The sequence below is a fragment of the Acanthopagrus latus genome, chromosome 13 (genome assembly GCF_904848185.1).
Source record: "Acanthopagrus latus isolate v.2019 chromosome 13, fAcaLat1.1, whole genome shotgun sequence".
NCBI lineage: Eukaryota > Metazoa > Chordata > Actinopteri > Spariformes > Sparidae > Acanthopagrus > Acanthopagrus latus.
Window position 1 is genome coordinate 3,713,091 of NC_051051.1, and position 8,689 is coordinate 3,721,779.

An 8,689-nucleotide genomic window follows, 5' to 3' on the forward strand; every position below is an offset into this window, starting at 1 on the left:
AGCCTCCGCGGGGCAGGATCCTGCTGATTACTGCTGTGACGAGGTCGCCTCGGGTACAGGGGAAGTCGTTCATGAACTGCTGGAACTAAACAGGGGTCAACTATGAGTCAAAAACCCTGAGGCATTCAGAGACAACTGAGATTATAGCTGCAATGAACAATTATGCTCATAATCTGCTGACTTGGTTTGTTCTGTATAACATCAGGAAACAATGGAAAATGTTTGTGACAACTTCTTGGAGCCCAAAGTGGCATCAGTGACGTCTCGTTCTGTCCGACCAACAGTTCAAAACCACAAAATATTCAGACATGATAAACTAATCGAGCCAGAATGTTCATGCTAAAGAATTAGTTCACCCAAATATGAAACTTCAGTCATTGTCTACTATCTACATTATCTACCCTCAGGCTGATGAGAAGTCGTGTAAAGTTTCCAAGTCTACAAGACATTTCTGGAGCTTCACGTCAAAAACATCTGAAGCAGATGGGATTGGAGAAACAGATTTTAATAAGAAGTCTTGTTAAACGTCCAATATGTCCAAGTTCAGGTAAGCAATTCAAATGATACAAAACAGGACTTTAAAGTCAAAGTAATTCCAGGCTGTATCACATATATAGATAAACACTTTTCTTTGGTGTAAATCGGAGAACCGGCTCACTGAATCCTGCTGATGTCTTCATCCACTCTGCAAACAATCCATGTTTAAAATCCAAATGAACTTGATGTAGTAATCCCGCTCCCCGCTCTGATCCCTCTCGTACAGTTTGTCCTCTGATGAGCTGCTGTACATTAACACAATGTTTACATGACACGTCAGATGATGTCACATTACAGCAGGAGAGTCACTGATGCAGTTTAACATCTGGAGACACAGAGATAGAAATAACAATGACTGGATAGAGATAAAATAATACAACAAATAATGGGTGATGTTCACTTAGCTGAATATAGCTCCGTGTAGAGCTTGTATAGATATTACTGGGTGTTAATATCTCTCTAAACACTACTTGCATCTTTGCACTCGATTCTTTTCATCTCAAGAGCTGAAATCACACAAACGGCTCATTTATCTGTGAGGTATTTCTGTTTGTTTGCTTGCTTTTGTGTTCTTCTATCAGGAGCTCAGGAAGAAGATGTGAGCTCGTGTCCAAAAGCCAATCAAACATTGTGAATTGTGAATATTGTATCAGGAGGGAGAAGGAGCGTGAATAAGACTGCAGACATCCCTCCGCTGCGCTGGTATCAGATCACAGGCTCGTTAGTCGACTGTCCGGTGCCATTTGAGGCCATTTCCAGTGGCTTATCAGATGTCTTGCTATACATAATGCAATCAAAACTGGCCAGACCGCAAACAAAAAGCAGTCCCGTGTGTATTCTGTAACGCAGCCTGCGTCAATATCTGTAACACAGACCGACAGAGTTACAGCCAACCAGAGCCCGTCTCACCGTGTCTCCTGTAAGCCGCTGGTCATCGACCTTACAACCACCACCCGCATGAATTATACACACAGCTGTAACCATAACAATAAACTCTGACCTCCAGTGTGAAGGTGTGGCTGGAAACGGTAAAGTGGAAGACAAAGCACTGACAGTGAGGTCCTCACCTGACACCTGGTTAAAGCGTGTGAGAGAACTGTTCTCACTGTGGAATCACCAACACAGAAACAGGAATAAAACTTCCAGTGAGATGCAGAATATTTCCAGACATTTTCAATTGCACTGCTATAAGGTCGGGAGACTGCACAACTGCAGCGCTCATTGGAAATAAAACCAAAAGCATCTATAGATCAATAAAAAAATACAGATGAAACGGCATCACCAGTGACACAAACGAGAACGCGATGCTTCTGATGGAGGAAATGCTGGGCGATCACCAAAGTTAGTTGGGTTCATCCTCAGGGGATCATCAGTGTCTGTACATTCATACAATTCATTCTGCAATCGATCCCACAGTTGATGGATAAATTCCAGTCCAGACCAAATTGGTAAAGTGACCCACCAGCCATTCAGAACGGCCATAATCGATGCCAGTGAAGGATGTTTGAGGGGCAGGAGGCACTAAAGACAGAAACTGAAAGCTCTCATAACATCTTTGCAGCTTAAATAATTTTAGGTTGAGTTAAGCTGCTGCTGCTGTTCTTTGTCATCATAATTCCCTTTATTTTAAAGCCTGCACAGCAAGAATCTCTTTCACCACTTCTCCATCAACCTGCACTTTAAATCCTCCGTGCAGACCTCTGAGGAGGGTCTCATGTTCACCTTTACTAGACAAAAAAATCCCCTCTTGCTTCCTTTCTTCCCACCCTGACAGATACATGAGCCCTTCACTCCACACTCTGAGAGCTCCGACCCCCTCAAGATCTCCGATGTCTGCATCTGCCTCTAAGTGGATTTGTTCCTTCGGTCCGTCTCCTCGATCTTTCAGCCCGTCTCTTCACACCACAGGACATCTGATACATGATGCAGATGATGATAATGTGGCTGGTGCTCATGTAAAAATAAAATCCCCATCACTCTCTCACACAGGCAAGGTTATTACTGACTATTATGGAAATGGCTGACGATAAATAATCGTCACTGGAGACTGAATGTTAAGCTCAATGATGTATTTAAGACATTTAGGAAAGACTCGGGTGGTTCTGGGTTTCTGTTGGGACTAAAATAGAAAGACTCATTAGTTTTATGCTTGCACTTGCAGGCTACAAATTCAACATCCAAATCATTACTAGAAAAGAAGAGAAAGTGCTTGTTGGTTGAATGATAATCAGGATCTATGCGTTTGAGAGCTGCTGTAATTACGGCTCCAGAGAGCAGAGGTCTGCTAAATTTGGCACTTGTACATGAAAGGTGTGTACGGCACCAGACAAGGCGAGGGTCAGCTGGAGCAGCAGCCCCGCTGGCAATCACTCCCCTACAACAGTTCACCTTGCTGGAACACAGTCACACGCCTATGACTAAGCAGCTCCAAACGCAAGGTTAGGGTTTGATTGGCACAATAATAAAAGACAGTTTTAGTCGTGCTGGTGCAGCGGAAATGTTCTGTGATTAGGGGTCAGTGGGTCGTCTCACCACTTTGGATCTGACTGGATCAACAGCTGGATGGATTGCCTCGAAATGATGTGAAGATATTTGTGGTCCCGCAGAGGTTAAATCCATCTGACTTTGGTGAAAATGAATTTTTACCCTCTCACTCCTCTCTCATCTGAAGCTACCGTGGAGTCCTGGTTGTAGCCGCTGTAAATCGCCTCTGTACTTTAATCCCTGTCATCAAACTTGCCTCTTTCAGTTTTCCAAGGCTGTATTCCTCCTCCTGAGTTCCCAGTCTGTGCTTGACTAACCGAGCTAACTGGCGAACAAAAGCTTCAGTTAGCAGCTGTTAGCGGTTACTTTAGCCGAACTTTCTGGTGATTTGCTGCCCCCTGTTGTCAGGAGCATGAATGTAAGAACAACATATTACAGCTTTAAGTGAAATGTTTAACTGTGGGATGGATTGGATGGATGGTTACACCTGCGTAACATCAGCATGTTAGTATCATTGTGGCTAATATGCTGATGTTAGCATTTAAGTCGCACCAGCTACTAGCACGTCTGCTGTCTAGATTCTTTGAGAGTATGGGAAGTTAAGTTTGAACCTTATTACACCAGCTTATTCCGTCCACTTAAATCATAAACTGACGTTTTTATTTGGCATCATTTTGATTTCATTGTCGCTACATTATTTTCCAGAGGGAGACAAGTTGCTGTCGACAGGCTCGACTGAGGAGTGTTTTCCTTCGTCCCCTGACTACAGGCTGCTCGCTTGTTGTGATGTTCCCAGATATGAAGGCTGAATATTGCTGACATTATTCATTCCACTCCAGGGAATAATAAGGTGATATACTTCAGACCTCAAAAGCAAATATAAAATATTGAGGAGAGAGTCGCCCTTGGGGAAATTTATTTATTTACTTTAGTTTATATTCTGTGGTGTCAGCAGTCCCCTCTGCCTCCTGCGGTACTAAATATGTTAACCGAGGAATAAAAGGTCTGCTACCATTTTTTTTTAAAAACTGCGATAAAAGTATATTCGTCTGGCAAAGCAATGATAATATAAACAGGACATATTTTGTGTTTGTTGAAGCTGTAGTCGGGCCTGGGTTTCCTAAAACAGGTTCACATAAATCTGCAGATGGATCTTGTGGAGCCATGAGGGTAAAAGCTAAGAATAGGTCTCTCTCCCTCTTCTCTCCAAAAAAATAATGACCTCCTCTTCTTAATAAGCTCCAGCATAATAAAGATCATCTCTCCCTCCTTGTCCATCTATCCATGCCTCCTTTTCTCTGCAAATGTCCTCCTCTCTTCTCAGCCGTAATGGCACGAGTATTTTCAGCACCGCGCTGAAACGTGGATGGATGATGAAGACATTTCCCTCTATGAGCGCTCATGCTTCTCCTTCATCATCTGTCCCTGCCTCTAATGCGTAATGTGATGCTTTATTGCCCTCTGTAGGGAAATTTCCTTTTCACTTTTCTCCGTTCTCAAGAAGTGCTGGATCAGCTGCAGAGCAGGTCGAGATTTGGTGTCCTGTTCAAGGACACTTCAGCAGGGACGATGCTCCCGGGGGGGTCTCCCTCCTGCAGTCCTCATTAGGTGGCAATTATTCTTTATAAACTCCCTCATCAATATGAGAAAACTGTTTAAAGTTCTTTCTTTATTTCCAAAAGTCAAATGCATTTGTCCTTGCTCTGATGACTATTTATAGGACTGTGTGAGTCCTAAAGCTCAGTGAGGACACGTCCCCACCGCGTTCTGGAATGACCCGTTGTGTCTCCGTTATGAGGCGGGAGGGAAACACAGGGCGGCATCACGAGGGAAGACGGAGCGAACTGACCAACACATGACGGAGAACAAAGACTATATACTGACACACTAACGAGGGGATCAGGTACAGGTGGTGGAGTGAGGCGGGAAAAAAAGGACAGGTGAGGGGAAGGAACGGAAAACACTGGAAAGAGGGAAAATCACAGAGAGGAAGTCTTTGTCAGTTCGTCCTGTGTTACTCTCCTGAGTTGTCTTCCTTTGACCATCACCTGTGTTTCACCTGATCCGGGTCCCTCCTATGTTTTGCGCCATGGTTTGTGTTTGTCCTTTGCTTCAGGTTTCTACTTTGTATTTTGGGGATTTTTGCTTCGAGATTATTCAATTCTTGATTTTTAGATTCTCAGCTTTTTGTTAAATAAAGCTCGCCTTCAGTTCTTGGTGTGTTGCATTTGGGTCCTTCCTTTCTCTTTTTACAAAACAAATTGTACTTCCTGTAAGCACAGTAATTGATTAAATGTCCTTTCCAGCCGTGTCTTGTGGCCTGTAACTTCTTCTAACTTTGTCCACACGCAGTCTTGGAGAGCCAACATCTCCCAGCAGCTGAAGATGCATCAATAATTGACTAAATGAGAGCACAGGACCGGTTGCTGCTCGTCCATCTCCTCAGTGTCCTGCTGCCCCGGCTGCAGAGCAGAGCGGGAGAGGTTTGCCCTGGAAAGTTCACCCTGACTGTGGGGCGAAGTGATGAGCAGTCTCTGTGCTGATGGATGGGGGGCACCACTGCTCTGACTGTCTGGCACAGCCAAACATATATTTTGTCTCCTGGTTTGGCCCCTTCAGGACGGCCTGACAGCACCATGGTTTATTGAAAGAGGTTGAGGGAGTGATGTCAGGCTGAAGACAACACAATACACATTTTATGACGCTCTTTATTTGTCCTTTAATTCACTTGATATAATTGGAGAGCCTAGCATTGGTATTTAAGTTTTAGGTGACCAGTTTCAGCACATTGTCACTTGATGACTCTGATGACCTGTACGGACTCTGGAAACTCACCCTGTCCCCGACACGAGTCACACCTGACCCCAGCCCGTCCACAGAGGAAGTATTCAGATCCTTTACTTTAGCACAAATACCGCACTGTGACAAAACTCCGCTTAAAATAAAACCGGCACATTTGGAGCCTTAAAGCAAAAACAGACTTTTCGTAACAAGGACAGAAAGAAATAAAACATAAAGTGATTTTATCGAACAGACAGATGGAAGCAATTCCCCTTTTTTCAAAACATTTTATCTGTATAGTGGCACTGAAACTGGATCACCGAGGACTGATTAACCCCTTCTAAAAGGACTGGCGGCGGGCCAGTGTCTGCCTGAACCCGGTGCAGCTGGTTCACTTTCCAAGGTGTCACTGATACACTTCAGCCTGAGTGTCTTAACTGCCACGAGGGCCTCGGCAGCGTCGGTCAATGACAGCCAGAAGGACAAACAGCGGTCACCTGCACATCAGATATCAACCGTTTTGTAATTCAATCTAAATAGACATTGGGAGCCAAGTATCCATATCGTTTGTCGTGACTGGTATAATCTCGATGTTCTTTATGAACATGAAGAGATGTAAACTAATCCACGCGTGTCGTGGCCACCAGAGGAGGTGATATTGTGTAATACCAATTATGTAAAGCAGTCGGGATGTTTGGGGCTTAAAAAGGTCCAGAAAGTCTTAATGACTGTCTGTTCTCGTGTGTCGCCTCTTATCACCTCTGATACAATGATCACATCTGTTTGTGTTACTCTCTAATCAATCTGTTCTTACACGATCTTTGTTCTTTAACTTACAAAGATCTCAGTAAAACATTCAAATACATATTTTGGTGTAAGCACAGCTGAATAATCCAACACGACAGAGAGCAAAATGGGAAATGTGAATGGCAAAATAGTTCTGTTTTGGTGATTCCAATTTCGATTTAATGAGCGCAGCACCCAGAGATCAGATAATGAATCGTTTCCCTTTTTTCAGTCTCTGATATTCAAACAAAAAATGGCATATGAGTCTTTTTCCGTTTTTTGATTTTGAAGCAAAATATGGAAAACAACTTTTTTCTGTTTCTTGCTCACAGACCCGTTTCATCTGAAGCTACTGCGATTCTGAAAACGTTTGTGAAATATTAGTGTCACAGCAGGAGTGATGGAAGCACGTTTGCCTGTTTGCTTGACAAACATTGCAACTATTTTTGCAAATCAATTCATTGTAAAAATCACCTAAAAACATCGCAATGTTAAGAAAAGCTGCCGCAAAATCAAACATTTCCTGACGCAGCTTCACACAAAAAGTCTGTGCATCCCGGAGGAACAGCTTATTGTTGCTGCTGTTATTTGAACAGAGAACATCTTTCAGTGCTTCTTCCTGCATGTTAATCGTGTTATGACACGGACTCAGTGACTCCTCTGTTCTCTCTATAGTTTTCCACACAGTGTGATCAGCAGCCACAGCTGACTCGTCTGACTGAGTGACTCGGCTTTGTTGGGCCGGTTGTGTCTGTCTGGCCCCGGCTCACTCCATTACAAGTCTAAATGACTAATTAATGGTCCCGGGACAGGTGACACCGGCTCCTCAAGATCCATTTACACCCTCATCACCGCCAAGGGCTCTGACGGGACTCTGCTGCACTCCTTCCCTTCTCCCTCTCCTCTCCTCCCTCTCCTCTCCTCACTCATCCCCTCATCTCTTATTCATCCGGCGGTGGAGTACTGTTTAAGGAGCAGGTCCACGGATAGACAGACGGGCAGATTGAGAGACAGCGAATAGATTGCATTTGGGACGGGAGGGAGGGAGGAGGAGATAGAAAGAGCGAGGCGGGCGATGTGTTACTATCTTCACGGCATTCGACTCTGAGGTGTTTTGCAGTGGGTTGTTTGGAGGGGAGATAAATGAACTCTGACTCTACGAGCACCGAGAGTCTGATGTTGTTGGTCAGATAGAAAAGTACGAGACCATCTGTGTGTTTATTGACACTCGCTGCAGAGTCCTTCAACTTCTCACCCCGTCAGTTTTACTATCAAACACACAAGTAGCGCAAAGAGAGAGACTGAAGAAGATTTCACATTAAACTTCTGCTACCCAAGAGCACCCTGGTGTACCGCAGCACATCTCCTGGCGTCCATCGAACGGACAGCAGCGGTACAAGTGTGTGCGCCTCAAGCCAGTAATGATCCCGCGAATACCGTACAAAAGCTCCTTGAGTCTCTTTTTCACAGCTAACAGAGTTGTGCCTCTGCAGAGCGGGAAGGAAAATGCTTTAAGTCCTTTTAATGTAAAACTTAAATGAACACTTGCTAATCCGTCAAAGGTAAGAAGAATAGTGGAATTCACTCAAGAAATAATGCCGCAATCTGAGGGAGGAAGCTTGATGCAGTAGTTCGAGACACAAGTCTGCTGTTTAAAGGTCATGATTTCAGAAAGGGTTTCCAAACGCAGCACGCAAACGGAACTGGAAGGACAAAATTGTGTTACGCCTCAAAAGCTACTGCCTTAAACATTTGAGTAACATGTCTTTGACGCTGTCACAAGCAAATATTTCACATCATAAGTATTCACAACACAGTTGTGTTTGTGATATTGCATCCGTCCTAACTTCATCTGTAAACACAAACGCTGGTTTCAACAGCTCCCGCTATGAGACTTCAACAAAGTAAACGTCAGTTCTGTCAATAAAGACGCAACATACGTTTTTTGGGTATTTTCTGATGTTGCATCTTCTCAAAGAATTCTCTCTGTGTGATACTGTGACAGAGAGACAATCAAAGTGCAGACAGTGTTTCTGATTTACTAAGCTGCTGCCTCCAGGCCTGAAAACTAAACACAGAAGCACTGAAAGCTTCCCTGACT